A 16,842-nucleotide genomic window follows, 5' to 3' on the forward strand; every position below is an offset into this window, starting at 1 on the left:
CTCTACCCACTGAAATGGAGTAGGTCGGTGAGCGCCGATCTGCTGGAGAATCTCATTATCCCATCGGCGCTCTGCCTGCTCCTGGCCTCCAAGCCTCTGAAGCCCCTCGGGTTTCAGCTGCCGGCTACCCCCGAGCCCGTGGTGCCCACGAGAGAGGCGACTTTACGTCAGCGGCCTTGGGCTGAGATTTGAGAACGCGACCAAGTGGAGAATGTTGGAGCCAGATTTTAAAATCCTTGTCTTCCTTCTGCTTGCTACTTGATCTAAATGAGATACGGCAAAGTCACAGAACCTGTTTTTATGTTTTTGCCTGATTCATACGGGCTTCTCCGGTGAAGATGGGCTGAAGTAACGCTGGGGTTGCTTCTGACGTTGTAACTCATCCTGTAGCTGCAGCAACCGTGGTCCTTGCAACCTCATAAAAATGTTGCCAGCATTGTTTCGATAGTGCTGCTTAATTCTTGGAAGGTAAATCTCAAAGCTTGAGGACCAGCCATCAAAACTTTTGTAAAAGGTTTTCCCCGCGTTTAGGGCCTCATCCATCACCACTGAGATGTAATAACGTAAAAACCAAGACGGTTTGGGGATGAGCTGTTTTCAGAGAATAATTAAGGAAAATATTACTGTAACGAAGATGAACAATTTTTGAAAGCATGCCTTGAATACCAGAAAGGGATGAGTTGGATTAATATGTATGTTAGAATCCAGTCAGTTATGGACAACTTTTAAAATTTTACAGGCACTCTTCAGAAAGGGTAGCATTTGTGTCTTGTATTGGGATTGAGGGTTTGTAAGAAAGCAAGGCATCTACTTTGGTGGTGAGAAAAAAGGTCTGGGTAGACATTTTCGTTTAATACTTGCCACCGTTGTTAGGCTGGTGTTAGCAACACTTAGGAATGTTGGAATTAAGGCTTAGAGAACTTAAATTTCCTAAAGAGATAGTAAATGACAAAACCTTTCAGTGATGCCATATCGTCACTGTATAATGTGAATTTAGTACTACTGTTAGCCATTTATATGGTGGTTATTTATCAAGTATCTATTAAATGGGCATATGTATAGCTCATATCATAAACTGTGCGTATGAGCTCCCTGTCCTGAAGAAATTAGGGGTTTCCATGAGAAAGTAAATGGCAGTATAAAACAACTTAAGGTACAAGAGGTGTTACAAGGTACCATCTGCTCATGCCTGGACAATTGCAGTAGCCGTGAGCATAGCTTTCTGCATTCCCTTTATTTCTCTACATAGTTGCATTCAGCAGCTAGAGTGATCCCATTAGAACCTGAATATGCCACTCCTCTGTGCAGAACCTTTTAGCGGTTTACCATTTTACTCAGATTAAAGTTCAAAATTCTTACCCTGACTTTTAAGACTGAACTTATTCTTGATGGATCACATCCAAGCTACACTTCAGAGCTTTTCTAATTGCCCCCAAGCACAGCAAGCATCAGTGCTTTGTCGCTGTTGTTCCTTCTGCATGGAACACTGCCCTCTCAGATGTCCACAGAGCTTGCTTCCTCATTTTTTTCCAGTCACTGCTCAAATGTCACCTGGCTCTTCTCTGACTACCATGTCAGTGAAATATTTTTACATGTCAAATGTGAAATGTAGGAGAGACTATCTGGAGTAGTACTTATTATAGAGTAGGTGTTTAATAAATATCGACTCTCTTACAATACTTCCCATTTACTCCTGTGATAACCACGTGGTAAACAAAATTAAAGACTTGCAGCTATGAATTGTTTTTTATTGACTGATTGACTGATTGAGGCAGAGGCTCACTCTGTCGCTCAGGCTGGAGTGCAGTGGCACATCTCAGCTCACTGCAACCTCTGCCTCCTGGGTTCAAGCCATTCTCCTGTCTCAGCCTCCCAAGTAGCTGGGATTATAGGCGCCTGTCACCATGCCCAGCTAATTTTTGTATTTTTAGTAGAGATGGGGTTTCACCTTATTGGCCAGGCTGGTCTCGAACTCCTGACCCCAAGTGATCCACCCACCTCAGCCTCCCAAAGTGCTAGGATTATAAGCGTGAGCCACTGCGCCTGGTCCTATGAATTGGTTTTAAATTTTTAAGAAATTAATAATTCTGTAGTATCAGAAACCTTTGGTGTCTTGATTCACATCTTCTGAGCATCACCTCTCATTTCTGACTTGGTTGTGGGGGGCAGTTTCATGCAATCTTCCACATTCTTCTCCCTGACAGCTTCTCCTCTCCCACATTTACCAGGCCTCTTTGCTTTCTTCCCTGAGGTTCTTCGGACTTCACACATTCCAGCAGTAGCTCTCTCAGCTCCTGTCCTGCACAGCTTTGAAGTGCTGGTAAGTCAACACATCTGGGGCCCTTCAACCAAGGGGTGACAGTCACTGATGGATAAATGCTCTTGCTTCTTACACTTGAGCAAGATAGTTTTGTAGGCCATTCTGTGTGTTTTTCAAAAAGTCCCAGTGAAATTGGGTTCTGGTTTCTCACAACAGCAACTTCAGCAACACATTCTTGTATTATGTCTATATTCTCCCTTCCATTCTCTCATTGTTTCTCACTAGGATCACATCCCAAATTACCTGTCCCCACATAAGTAGTTGTCTCAGGTTTTGAGGGAAACCAATCTAAGAAATTTGATGTAAGAAGAAAGTCTAGAATGCAGCTCCTCAGAACTCTGGAAGTGGGTCACTTTGCAGTCAGATGACAACAAGGACTTTCTTAGTGATATTAAGGGGAGGACACGTGCATGGCCCAACAATTAAGGCTCTTTCTTACTAAAGCCAATATGACTACTGCCTCTTTGGATGTCCAGCCCATCAGCAGCAAAGATTGATGGTAAATTCCATAAGGAGAGCAATTACACAAAAGTCCTTCCTTCCTGGAGAGAGCCGTGGTTTGTACTTACGGAACTGACACTTCCCTTGATATGACTGGTCTTGTTCATGGTGCCTCTGCCAGTACCATTATATAACAGAGTTACAAACACATGATTGATTGACTTCCTTCCTTTCTTTCTTTTCTTTCTTTCTTTCCTTCTTTTTCTTTCTTCCTTCCTTCCTTTTTCTTTTTCTTTCTTTCTCTTTCTCTTCCTTCCTTTTTCTTTCTTTCTCTCCTTTCTTTCTTTCCTTTCTCTCTCTTTTCCTTCTTTCTTTTCTTTTTTCTTCCTTCCTTCCTTTCTTTTTTCTTTCTTTCCCTTCCTTCCTTCCATCTCCTCCCTCCCTCCCTCCCTTCCTTCCTCTTTCTTTCTCTCTTTCCCTCCCTCCCTCCCTCCCTCCCTCCCTCCCTCCCTTCCTCCCTTCCTTCCTTTCTTCCTTCTTTGACACAGAGTCTCACTCTGTTGCCCAGGCTGGAATGCAGTGGCACAACCTCTGCCTCCCAGGTTCAAGCCATTCTCCTGCCTCAGCCTCCCCAGTAGCTGGGATTACAGGTGCCTGCCACTACACCTGGCTAATTTTTTTGTATTTTTGGTAGAGACACGGTTTCACCATGTTGGCCAGGCTGGTTGTGAACTCCTGACCTCAAGTGATCTGCCCACCTCAGCCTCCTAAAGTGGTGCAATTACAAGCGTGAGCCACCACACCCAGCCCAAACACATGATTTTCTGAAGTATTGCCTCCAACTAAAGGACACACTTTATGGTAAAAGAGGTGTGACAATGACACACGACCATGGAATTCCACTGGTCCTGCCATATATTGTATCAACTGGAGGAAATTGGCCTGATAGAACACTGACATTGTTTTGTGAACATCAGCAAGTATCCTTTTCAGGAACAGTGCTCAGATAGGGTTGAGATGCCATCACTCCTGACACACACACACACACACACACACACACACACACATACACCTGGCCCTTGGGAAGTTTGGTGGCGTTAACACCCCCAGGCAATGATCCACCAATGGGGAATGGGCACCTATGGATAAATGCCTTCCATTTCCCAGGGGCAATTTTTGGGAGGTGTTTTTATGTATTTTAGGATGTCCTAGATAATCAAGTCATGTGACTTGGGGGAGCAAGAAAGAGAAACCAGCAGTGGAGACTTAGAAGAAGCAGCTATTGACATAGGATGGGTCCAGGAATGTACAGTCTTCTAAAAGCCAGGTGAAGACAATGTTTAAAGGAGGAAGGAGTGATCAACAATGTCAGTTCGTGTCAATTGGTGTTACTTAGTCATGTGTCTGTGAAGAATCATCTTGCATAGTTAAGTCTCAGGTTCTAGTGTCAGATTAAATTTAAATCCTTGCACCACCCCTTGCTCTTTGAGTGTCTTTGTGCAAATTGCTTAAATTCTCTAAGTCTCAATCTCCCCATCTGTGAAATGGGAATGACAGTAGTACCTACGTGGTAAATTGTGGTGATGAGTAAGTGAAAGATGTTTAAAGATGGTTAAATGGTTAGCACAACACCTATTACCTGACAAACACTTAGTAAAAGTTAGCTATTAATATTCTTATTAATATAGCCTACTATCATTAGAATAATCCATTTATATATAGTCATCAGTTGTCACTTTTCTAGCTCTTCCATAAGGAATAGGTTATATAGCATTTCCAAACTAGGAAGTTCATTGATAGATATATGGTTCCAGATGCACTGAGCAGAAAAACTAGTTAATTTGATTTTCATTAAATATCCATTTAATAAATACTTATTGAGCACTTACTCTGCATGCTACTGGGTATTGTGGATATGTGGATGACAAGACAGACATGGATCCCTGCCCTCACAAAGCTCACAGCCTTGTGTGGTGGAGATAATTAATTACACAAGTAATTATAGTGTGATTTGTGTTGATAAGGGTATTAACTACAGGATGCAATGGGAGCTATAGGCTATGCTAATGAGGCTGTGGTTATAGATTCAGTTCCCCTGTAGGTTGCTTGACTTCCAGGGCTATCAGCTTTTCTCTGCTGTCTCCTAAATGGATAGAGGTTCACAGAACTGGGCCACCTGGGCACCAGCCATGACTCCTCTTCTTTCCCAGTACTGATAATTGGCATGGGGCAAAATTCTTCATAAAGAGGTAGCATGTGTAACGAGATGGAGAAATATTTTGCTCGTTTAACACCTGGCTTTTGAATCCCTTTTTGGTCAAAGTTTCTGTGTTTTGTTTTCTTTTTGTAAGAAGTAATTCGATTAGCCTCTTAGAAGATTATTCTTAAACTGCCTTCCATGGAGGGTTAGTCTTATTAACATGAAGTTCTTTTTATTTCCAGAACAGTGCTGTCCAATAGGAATATAATATAAGCCATGGAAGCTACTTTAAATTTTCTGCTAGTTACATTAAAAAGGTGAAATGAGGCCGGGTGTGGTGGCTCATGCCTCTAATCCCAGCACTTTGGGAGGCCAAGGCAGGCGAATCACTTGAGGTCAGGAGTTCAAGACCAACCTGGCCAACATGGTGAAACCCCATCTCTACTAAAAATAAAAAAAATTAGCAGGGCGTGGTGGCGGGCACCTGTAATCCCAGCTGCTCAGGAGGCTGAGGCAGGAGAATGGCTTGAACCAGCGAGGCAGAGGTTCCAGTGAGCTGAGATCATGCCACTGCAGTCCAGCCTGGGCAACAGAGTGAGTCTCTGTCTCAAAAAAAAAAAAGGTGATATTAATTTTAATAATATATTTATTTAACTCAATATAACCAAAATATTATCATTTCAACATGCAATCAATATAAAAAGTTGTTAATGAAATACTTTAACATCTGTTTTTTTATACAAAATCTTGGAAATCCAGTGTGTATTTCACACTTCCAGCATATTTTGGTTTGGACCAGCCACATTTCAAGTGCTCGGTAGCACATATGACTACTATCTACCACTCGGGACAATGGAATTTTAGAGCACTTTAATTCTTGTTCACCACTTGGAAGGTGATGAAGTTTAAAGTGCTAGAGAAAATCCAGGCTGGGCGCAGTGGCTCACATTGCCTGTAATCCCAGCACTTTGGAAGGTCAAGGCAGGCAGATCTCTTGATTCCAGGAGTTCAAGACCAGTCTGGGTAACATGGCAAAACCCTGCCTCTAGAAAACAAACAAACAAACAAAACAAAAATAAAATCAGCTGAGTGTGGTGATGCATGCCCATAGTCCCAGCTACTCAGGAGGCTGAGGTGGGAGGATCCCTTGAGCTTGGGAGGCGGAGGTTGCAGTGATCCCAGATCACACCACTGCACTCCAGCCTGGGTGACAGAGTGAGACCCTGTCCCCCCCAAAAAAAAAAAAAAAGAAAAAAGAAGGAAAGAAAGAAAGAACAAACAAATGAAGGAGGGAGAGAATAAAGAGAATCACCAGTGTGGTATGGCTGAGAAGGGAGCTTTTGGGAGACTATAGGTTCTGTATCTAACTGGAGTATTTAAGTTGTTTTATGGAGGCTGTGATTTATAATTCCACCACTTCATATTCTTAAAAAGCTTCAGTAAATCTGCATTGTTCATTAATGCCCTGCATAGGTGCATTATTTCAGATGAATTTAAAGAAGGCTAAATTCTGTGGCCAGGTGGGTGTGGAGTAAAAATAAAGATGGCTCCCAGGGATGTAGGAGCAAGTGGGTGGGAACTGCTAAAGCTTGTTTTTACATAAGATAAGCATTTAACTTCCTCCACTCCTCTACTGTGAAGTCTTGAAGAGTTTATGTCACTAATTGTTCAACCTAAATAAACATTTATTAGGCCTGTTCTCTACAGCTGCAATTAGAACTTTTGAGAACCAGCTGCATTTTGCAACTTCCTTTCTTGACTTCTGTACTACTGCACTGACTGGTTCTCCTACCTCACTGTTCCTTGTCCTGTCCTCAAAATGTTCATGTTTCAGTCTCTGTTTTCCTGATCTTTTGTATAAACTCCTCTTCAGGAAATCAATTTAATTTAAGATTACGGACTTGTCCTCTATGTTTATATCTGTGTAATTAACTGCTCACCTATGCTTTATTCTCATTTTTCAAACTGCTTGTTAGACATTGGATGCAGTGATATAACCCTGTAGTCATCCTAAGTGTGAACTCAGTTTCTTTCACAAATCAGTATTTTCCCTCCTCCTTTCTTTTCCTTTCAATAAAACTCTAATTATTTGTTATCACTATTTCTTTTTCTCCGTCCTTTCTAGAGGTTGAGTATCCCTTATGTGAAATGCGTGGGACCAGAAGTGTTTCACAGATTTTAGATTTTTTAAAAATTTTGGAATATTTGCATATACATAATAAGATATCTTGAGGCTGGGGCCCAAGTCTAAACACAAAATTCATTTATGCCTTATAAATACCTTATACACACAGCCTGAAGGTAATTTTAAACAATATTTTTAATAACTTTGTACATGAAACGAAGTTTGTGTTAAGTACTTATGTGTGGAATTTCCCACTTGTGATATTATGTCAGTGCTCAAAAGTTTTGGATTTTGGAGCATTTCAGATTTCAGATTTTCAGATTAGGGATGTTTAATTGTATTAGTTCACTTTGGTCCGTCTTGTGTATATAAGTAACTGTATTAGCTTTCTATTGCTGCTATAACAAATTACCACAAGCTTAGTGGCTTGAAAACCACACAGTTTTTTTATTTTACAGTTCTATAGGACAGAATTTCAAAGTGGGTTTTGGGTGGGTACAGTGGCTCATGCCTATAATCGTAGAGCTTTGGGAGGCTGAGGTGGGAGGATAGCTTGAGGACAATAGTTTGAGATCAGCCTGAGTAGCATAGAGAGTAGAGTAGAATAACATCTCTACTAAATACATACATACATACATTACATACAAACATAATGAGCCTCACTGGGATGTAATCAAATGGTCAACAGTGCTGCATTCCTTTTGAAGCGGCTATGTTGTCTGGGGTATATACCTGGGGTTCGTAGTCTTGCACCAGGAAAACTTAGGACACAGACACACATGAAGAGTTTAGGGGTGGAGGCTTAATAGGCAGAAGAAAAGAGAAAGAAAAACAGCTCTCTCTATAGAGAGGGGTCTTCTGAGCAGAAAAGACCAGCTGGCAGTGAATGTGCCAGATTTTATAGTCCCGTTTGAGGAGGTGGTGTCTGATTTAGTGGGGCTTACAGATTGGTTCAATCAGGTATGATGTTTACATAGCACAAGGGGAAGACTGGTTGCCCCACCGTAATCTTATGCAAATGAACTCTCCCCTTGGCCAGTGCCATCTTGTCTGCTCCTTACTGTACACGTAAGGCAGAGAAGGGTAGATGGAGCCGCCATCTTGAACATGGTACTAGTCCCTAGTTCCTGCCATCATTCACCCAGGGAAGCTCCCAGCTTGCTTATCTATTCTGTGTCTATGGCTCGACTTTACAGGCTGCTCTTTGTTAGGAAATGATTTGGGGCTGCTTTTCATTAAAAAGAAAGGCCTTACTGAGGATTCCCATACCTTTACTATCTGCCTAAGTGATATCTTCTTAACTCCTATATCACTTTCTAGGGGCTCTAGGGGAGAGTTCATATTCTTTCTTTCTCCATCTTCTAGAGGTTATCCCTATTCCTTGGCTTGTTGTCCCCTTCCATTTTCAAAGCCAGCAAAGCCATTTGAGTCTTTCTCACATGGCTTCAGTGTGTACTGACTCTTCCGCCTCCTCTTATACATTTTAAAGATCCTTGTGATTACACTGGGCTCACTCAGATAATCCAGGATAATCTCCTTTTTTTTTTTTTATTATACTTTAAGTTCTAGGGTACATGTGCACAACGTGCAGGTTTGTTACATAGGTATACATGTGCCCTGTTGGTTTGCCGCACCCATTAACTCGTCATTTACATTAGGTATTTCTCCTAATGCTCCCCCTCCCCAATCCCCCACCCCAGGACAGGCCCCGGTGTGTGATGTTCCTAGCCCTATGTCCAAGTGTTCTCATTGTTCAGTTCCCACCTATGAGTGAGAACATGTGGTGTTTGGTTTTCTGTCCTTGTGATGGTTTGTTCAGAATGATGGTTTCCAGCTTCATCCATGTTGCTACAAAGGACATGAACTCATCCTTTTTTATGGCTGCATAGTATTCCATGGTGTATATGTGCCACGTTTTCTTAATCCAGTCTCTCATTGATGGACATTTGGGTTGGTTTCAAGTATTTGCTATTGTGAATAGTGCTGCAATAAACATATGTGTGCATGTGTCTTTATAGTAGCATAATTTATAATCCTTTGGGTATATACCCAGTAATGGGATTGCTGGGTTAAATGGTATTTCTAGTTCTAGATCCCTGAGGAATCGCCACACTGACTTCCACAATGGTTGAACTAGTTTACATTTCTTTTACATTTGCTGAGGAGTGCTTTACTTCCAACTATGTGGTCAATTTTGGAATAAGTGCAATGTGTTGCTGAGAAGAATTTATATTCTGTTGATTTGGGGTGGAGAGTTCTGTAGATGTCTATTAGGTCTGCTTGGTGCAGAGCTGAGTTCAATTCCTGGATATCCTTGTGAATTTTCTGTCTCGTTGATCTGCCTAATGTTGACAGTGGGGTGTTAAAATTTCCCATTATTATAGTGTGGTAGTCTAAGTCTCTTTTTAGGTCTCTCAGGACTTGCTTTATGAATCTGGGTGCTCCTGTATTGGGTGCATATATATTTAGGATAGTTAGCTCTTGTTGAATTGATCCCTTTACCATTATGTAATGCCCTTCTTTGTCTCTTTTGATCTTTGTTGGTTTAAAGTCTGTTTTATCAGAGACTAGGATTGCAACCCCTGCTTTTTTTTGCTTTCCATTCACTTGGTAGATTTTCCTCCATCCCTTTATTTTGAGCCTATGTGTGTCTCTGCATGTGATATGGGTCTCCTGAATGCAGCACACTGATGGGTCTTGACTTTTTATCCAATATGCCAGTGTATGTCTTTTAATTGGGGCATTTAGCCCATTTACATTTAAGGTTAATATTGTTATGTGTGAATTTGATCCTGTCATTATGATGTTAGCTGGTTATTTTGCCCATTAGTTGATGCAGTTTCTTCCTAGCATCGATGGACTTTACAATCTGGCATGTTTTTGCAGTGGCTGGTACCAATTATTCCTTTCCATGTTTAGTGCTTCCTTCAGGAGCTCTTGTAAGGCAGGCCTGGTGGTGACAAAATCTCTCAGCATTTGCTTGTCTGTAAAGGATTTTATTTCTTCTTTACTTATGAAGCTTAGTTTGGCTAGATATGAAATTCTGGGTTGAAAATTCTTTTCTTTAAGAATGTTGAATATTGGACCCCACTCTCTTCTGGCTTGTAGGGTTTCTGCCGAGATATCCGCTGTTAGTCTGATGGGCTTCCCTTTGTGTGTAACCCAACCTTTCTCTCTGGCTGCTGTTAGTGATAATCTCCTTTTTTTTAAGGTCAGTTTGTTCCGGGACCAAACCCAGGGCTGGGCTGCTTATTCCTGTGGGCCAGTAATGGGATGCAGATGAACTGGGAAAGACGGGAGTTTATTCCTGTAACCAGGTACAGGGAGAAGGCCTGTAAAAATATCACCAAACTCAAAATTATAAAGTTTTCCAGATCTTATATACCTTCTAAGCTATATGTATACGTGTAAGTGTACATTCATCTAAAGTGATAAGTGATTAACTTCTTGTAATCTATAACTAAGATCTGAGTTCAGAAGACCTTCCTCTGGAGCCTCAGTACACTTACCTAATCTAAATGGGTCCAGGTGCGGGGATGATTCCCTTATCTTCTCCCCTGCCAAATCATGGAGGTGTGGGGAGTTCCTTCAGACCCAATAAACTTGTTTGCAGAGGCCTGGGGAATTTCTTCAGACCCCCAGTAAAAGTTGTTTAATCTTAAACAGGTCATGTTAAGAATTCCTTCATTATCTCGTCATGCTTCAAGGCCCAGGAGAGGCCTAGGCAAAATTCTTGATGGGCTTTTGTTACATTCCAGCCTTTGTATAAGGGCACTGGCTGTCTCAGCTTTTAATATTTAACTTCATCACTCGGTCAGTGCTAAAACAATTGTTGTGGAGCCCTGCCTGTTCAGCCTTTATGAAGACCTGGCCTGCAGAAGTTGATTGAAGCCCATCCATACATTTTGAGGCCCTGTTCCATTGGAGATCTCTGAGTTATCTCCCTTAAGGGGTGAGGAAGCTTGGAGATTTATCCTCCACCTCCTCCCATTGAATGAGGACTTTTTGTAAGTCTGTTAACTCCCCAACAGTTTATTTCTACCCTTCCCCATGCCAGTAAGCAAATCTAGGAGAAAGCACCCAGGCAGAGGGTAAGTAGGATACCAAGAGCCCTCCTGTGGTTGAAGAACTCTCTGTTGATTGATTCATCACAGTGAGTGAGAGTGCATGCTGTGGAGGAACTGTGGAGCATCTCAGTAAGCAAGTATTAGAAAGGATTTACAGGATTTGGTCTCATGTCAGGTAACAAGGAAGAGGTTCTAGGAGGTGGAGATTTGCTCTGGGATTTTCTGTTGCCACAAAACATAGATCATCCTATGTCTGGATATCTTTAGAATTCTTTTTTTTTTTTTTTTTGAGATGGAGTCTCGCTCTGTCGCCCAGGCTGGAGTGCAGAGGCACGATCTCGGCTCACTACAACCTCTGCTTCCCAGGTTCAAGTGATTTTCCTGCCTCAGCCTCCTGAGTAGCTGGGATTACAGGCACGTGCCACCATGCTCGGCTAATTTTTGCATTTTTAGTAGAGATGGGGGTTTCACCATGTTGGTCAGGCTGGTCTCGAACTCCTGACATCATGATCTGCCCACCTTGTCCTCCCAAAGTGCTGGGATTACAGGCTTGAGCCACTGCTCCCGGCCTAGAATTCTTAGCTTGAAGGAGAGAAGAACAAAAGCAAGCTACAGCTGTAATTGGTAAAGAAGTAATTCTCACTTATATTAGCCCAGATAGAGAGACGTTTGTTCATTTTGGGAGTTTAGACAATGTTCTTGTTTTTGTCTGAGTTCAGACATGGTCACCAAGTGGTCTTGTGTTCATTTTGATCCGTCACTGTCATGGAGTAGACTTGTCCACTATTGGTGTTCTGTGAAACTGGTTATGATCAACAGAAGGACACTGTGTCTTATTGGATAGTACCAGTCAATCTCCCAGCTATCAGGAGCTGCTTTTCTTTTTCTCACTACTATGGTCATGTACTGGCATGGTGAGTGCCAAGACAAGTGAGACTCCTACAGCATCCACTACTTTTCACTTTCTTCCATTCTATAGATTGCTGCTGGGTAGGTATTGATATTTTTACAATATTTCTTTTACCATAGTTTTACCATGTGTATTAGTTTCCTTTAGTGCAAAACAAGTTACTGCAAACTTAGCAGCTTAAAACAACACCTATTTATGAGCTCATAGTTTTGTAGATGAGAAGTCTGGGTATGGGTTGACTGGATTCTCTGTTCTGGGTCCCATAAAACCAGAATCAAGGTGTTGATTAGGACTGTCGTCTTATCTAGAGCTGAAAGTCTTTCTTCAAGCTCATTCAGGTTGTTAGCCAAATCCAATTCTTTGCACTTATTGGACTGAAGTCCCTGTTTCCTTGCTGGCTGTCAGCTGACGGGCCTCTCTCCGCTTCTGGAGGCTGCCTGTGATTCTTAGCCAGCTGGTTCACTCCATGTACAAAGTCAGGTGTGTCAAAACCTTCTTGTGTTTCAAAACCCTGATTTTCTCTGTCTCTGACTGCTAGACCCAAATCTAAAGGGCTCATGAGATTAAGTTATGTCTAAAAGGATAATCTCCCTTTTGATTAAGTCAGATCAACTGATTAGTAACCTTAATGATGTTGGAAAAATCCCTTTTGCCAATATGATATTACATTTTTAACTCAGATTATTTCAAGAGTCATTCACGTTTTTGCATTCTTCAATAAAGCATTTATTGTTATTGCTGAAGTAAAATTCCATTTCATGAAATATTATTTATCATTTCACTGTTAATGAAAATTTAGGCCATTTCCAGGTTTTGGCTGTTACTTGTCAGGATGCTGTTGAGCATTCATGTTACAAGTGTTTGTGTGGACCTATGTTGCCATTTCTCTTGGGTAAATATTAATACCTAGAAGTGGACTAGTTTTGTCACATAGCTGTGTATTTAACTTTTTAAGAAACTGCTGGCCAGGCACGGTGACTCACGCCTGTAATCCCACCACTTTGGGAGGCCGAGGTGGGTGGATCACCTGAGGTCAGGAGTTCGAGACCAGCCTGGTCAACATGGTGAAAACCCGTCTCTACTAAAAATACCAAAATTAGCCGGGCATGGTGGCAGGTGCCTGTAATCCCAGCTACTAGGGAGGCTGAGGCAGGAGAATCGCTTGAACCCAGGTAGCAGAGGTTGCAGTGAGCCGAGATCATGCCATTGCACTCCAACCTGCGGGACAAGAGCGAGACTTCATCTCAAAAAAAAAAAAGAAAAGAAAAAGAAACTGCTAAACTGTTTTCCAAAATGCTTATACCATTTTACATTCCCAACAACAGTAGATGAGAATTCTATTCACTTCCCATCCTAGCCAGAAGACTGGTCCAGTCTTTTTCATTTTAGCCATTTTAAAAGGCTTAGTAGTATCACACTGTGGTTTTAATTTGCAATTCTATAATGTCTAATAATATTAAATACTTCTCATATGCTTATTGACTTATTGAGCGTCTTTTCATATGCTTTATTGACTTCTGTAGATCTTCTTTGGTGAAGCATTTATTCACATTTTTTGCCCATTAAAAAAAATTTTTTTTTAACCTTTAAAATTTTTTCAACTGTTTTATTTCTTTTTAAAAATTTTCTATAGTTAGGATGTAAAACCTAATGTTTTCATATACATTTACATAGTGAAATGATTACTACAGTCATGCAAATTAACATATTTGTAACCTCCCATAGTAAGCTTTTCTTATTATCACATTTTGAGAATTCTTTATATATTCTAGATCCAAGCCATTTTATCAGAAATGCAGCTTGCAAATATTTTACCCCATGGTGATGCTTGTTTTATCATTCTTTTCATGATGTCTTTTGAAGAGAAGTTCTTAATTTTGTTGTGTATAATATTAATTAATTTATTTATTTTTGATGGATTGTGCTTTTTGTGTCATAGCTATTAGGTTGGGGCAAAAGTAATTGTGGTTTTGGCCATTAGTTTCCATGGGAAAAACTGCAATTACTTTTGCAGAAACCTAATAATGTATCTTTGCCTCAGTGTCACAAAGATATTTCCTATTTTACTTTAGAGGTTTTCAGTTTTAGGTTCTACATCTAGGTCTGTGATCCATTTTGAGTTAATTTTCACATATATTTTGAGGTCTTTAGTTCATCTTTGTTTTTGAAAGTTATTTTCACTGGATTTTAACTTCTAGGATGATGGATGTTTTTCTTTCAATACTTTTGTGATGTTGCTGCACTCTCCTTGCTTGCACTGTTTCCAATGAGAAATCTGCTTCTCGGGACACACTAAAGATGAAAATTACTCTTTTGGAGTTTTGTTGTTGTTCATCTATTTTCTGGACACAGATTGTGACCATTTACCAACTGGAAGTACATTATTTTAAAACAAGTGAAATGTAAATTCCTGTCTAAAAGTGATTGTTTGATATTTCCAGAGGAATTCAATAGATACGGTCTTCCAGATATATAAAGAACTTTCAATTTTTGTTATAGTGGTTGATCCAGGACAATGTATCATAAATTCTAGAAGCTTCATGTTGGTGTCCTAGGAGACAATATTGCAGCAGAGGTTAGATAGCCACTCTGCATCTTTGGAATAAAACAATTGCTACTTAGCAGAACCCAGGGTTAGACAAATCAGTCTTGTACCTATTTGAAAGGAAGAAGTATTAAAAGAAAATAAATCTTTATCAACAAATTTCATCTCAAATGCTATTATGGAAATGCAAGTTTCAATTCATTTATATAATTGAATAAAGTAAAATTTATAGTTGTTTTCAAAGCTTTCATTTGGCTATAACATATGTTAAATTTTTTATTTTAGATCTTTTAAAAATTGACTTAGTAATCAATAAATTAAAATATTTTATTATAATATTAGTCTGATATGTGGAAATCATACTAATTTTTGGTGAGTTGTAATTGCAGTTAAAGGCAGTTTGCTACGTTTAGTACTAGAAAGTATGCAAAAATCTAAAATCAACATGTGAAATGCATTCTATTGTTTTTGCGAAGAAATTAATAGCATAACATATACCTACATTAAATATACATAACATATATAAATAAATATATGAAATAATATTTATATAATCGATATAAAAACTGCTTTCAAAATATATTGTATTTTTGCATTTTAAAGAAACAAAGAGTCAAAGAACTTGTAAAGAATTTGTTCAATTTCTGTTTATAGCTAATACTGGACTAATTCATGACAGAAAGATAGGTGGAAATAATTATTTCTGTGTCCTCTGTACGCCAGAAGAAAAGTTTCTATAGTTGAATAAATATAATTAAATGAAGTCCAAAGAGGTATATGTTGCAGCTATTTCTTTTAATCTTTTAAAATATTTGAATGTAATATTTAAAGACATAATTACTTCTTTAAGCTTTAAGGCTAAAGTTCTTAAACAGAAAGACAATAATCAACGACCAGAAAAGCAATCCAAAAAACCATCATGATAAATGCGTAACTCTAGATGAATATTAGTTCACTTTTTCATGAGTCACTTATGTTACTAATGACTTAGCAATCCTAGTTTACTTTATTGTATTATTATGCGTGCTAAGATTCTTGTTATTTCTGTACAGAGAAAGAGGAAAATACAAAAATTTTCTTTGTATTTTCTGAGAATGAGGTTTGATGTGATGAGGGTTTTTCATGGCTTTTTGAATTAGTTTTTTAAAAAAACTTTTGTCTTATAAGAAATTTGTACTCAGCTTATGTTTATTATGAATTGTTTCTTCTTTGAGTCATGTTTATTACATCTTTGAATTGCCAATATGATTATCCCGTATCATAAAAATATACTGTCTTTCTTTTGGAGTTGTTACTGAGTTATTGTTCATTTCAAAGGTATAATCAAGTTCATAAATTGCTAATATGACTATTGAGTTTAAAGAAACAGTCTTGTCTCTTTTCTCAATAATCCTTTTACCAACTCCTTTCCCCACCTCTGAAGTTCTTTGAATCAATTTTCATCACAACAAAATAATTTGTGACCATGGTTCAGTTGCCTTTAGTTTGCTTTCATCACAATAGTCTTTCATAAAATAAGCTCTTTTGTGTGTATGTATATATATATGTGTGTGTGTGTATGCACACACACACACACACGTATACTGTTTTTCTATTTGTACTCTGTGTGATTATTTTGATGTGATTTAGGTCTTAACAGTAATCTAACTTCTTTTGGAAATAGAATGGCCAGCTTTCATTCGTTTGGACATTTAGGATTATATAACTCATATGGAAAAGAAATATTACTTTAGATGTCTTCTTATAACAATAGCCTATTGGATTCATCAGGGAGGAATAAAAGGCGGTCAGGAGCAGCATAGCTTGAGGAAAAATAATAGCATTTTGGTTTCTTCCATCTTAGCGTGTCATGATGTAGAAAGAAGATGGTGTTATTTTTTACCCTTTAAAAAAACTTGTGTGGTCTTAAGTTGATAAAAATAATGGAATAATAACAGTGTATTTTCCAGGCTTGTGACATAATAGGAGAAGTTTTAGTTACATGTGTGGCAGCATAAATAGCTAAGGGACTGGGGAATGAGCCTGGCTGGCACCACTTAAACGTTAGACACAAGCTCTATTTCTAAGAGCATGCTGCTGAATATAACCTCTGTGAAGAATACCTGATTCTGGGAGGATAGATGCTTCACTTTAACAAAAATTTTCATGTTATCTTAAAGGCCATTCTTTTTTTTTTCTTTTTTTTGAGACTGATCTCACTCTGTCGCCCAGGCTGGCATGCAGTGGCACGATGT

At 39.3% G+C, this 16,842-nt stretch overlaps 1 long non-coding RNA gene across 2 annotated transcripts in view; it reads left to right on the plus strand.

Annotated features, from left to right (window-relative positions):
* The first annotated feature begins 161 nt into the window (after positions 1 to 161).
* The window catches only part of LOC746200 (uncharacterized), a 346,545-nt gene continuing 329,864 nt past the window's right edge, over positions 162 to 16,842 (plus strand). For both annotated transcript variants that reach the window (XR_002944187.3, XR_010157554.1), the window contains exons 1-2: positions 162 to 468; positions 2,229 to 2,320. This is a non-coding gene — a long non-coding RNA (uncharacterized LOC746200). The remainder of the gene's footprint in view (positions 469 to 2,228; positions 2,321 to 16,842) is intronic.

The sequence above is a fragment of the Pan troglodytes genome, chromosome 5, assembly GCF_028858775.2.
Source record: "Pan troglodytes isolate AG18354 chromosome 5, NHGRI_mPanTro3-v2.0_pri, whole genome shotgun sequence".
NCBI classification, from domain to species: domain Eukaryota; kingdom Metazoa; phylum Chordata; class Mammalia; order Primates; family Hominidae; genus Pan; species Pan troglodytes.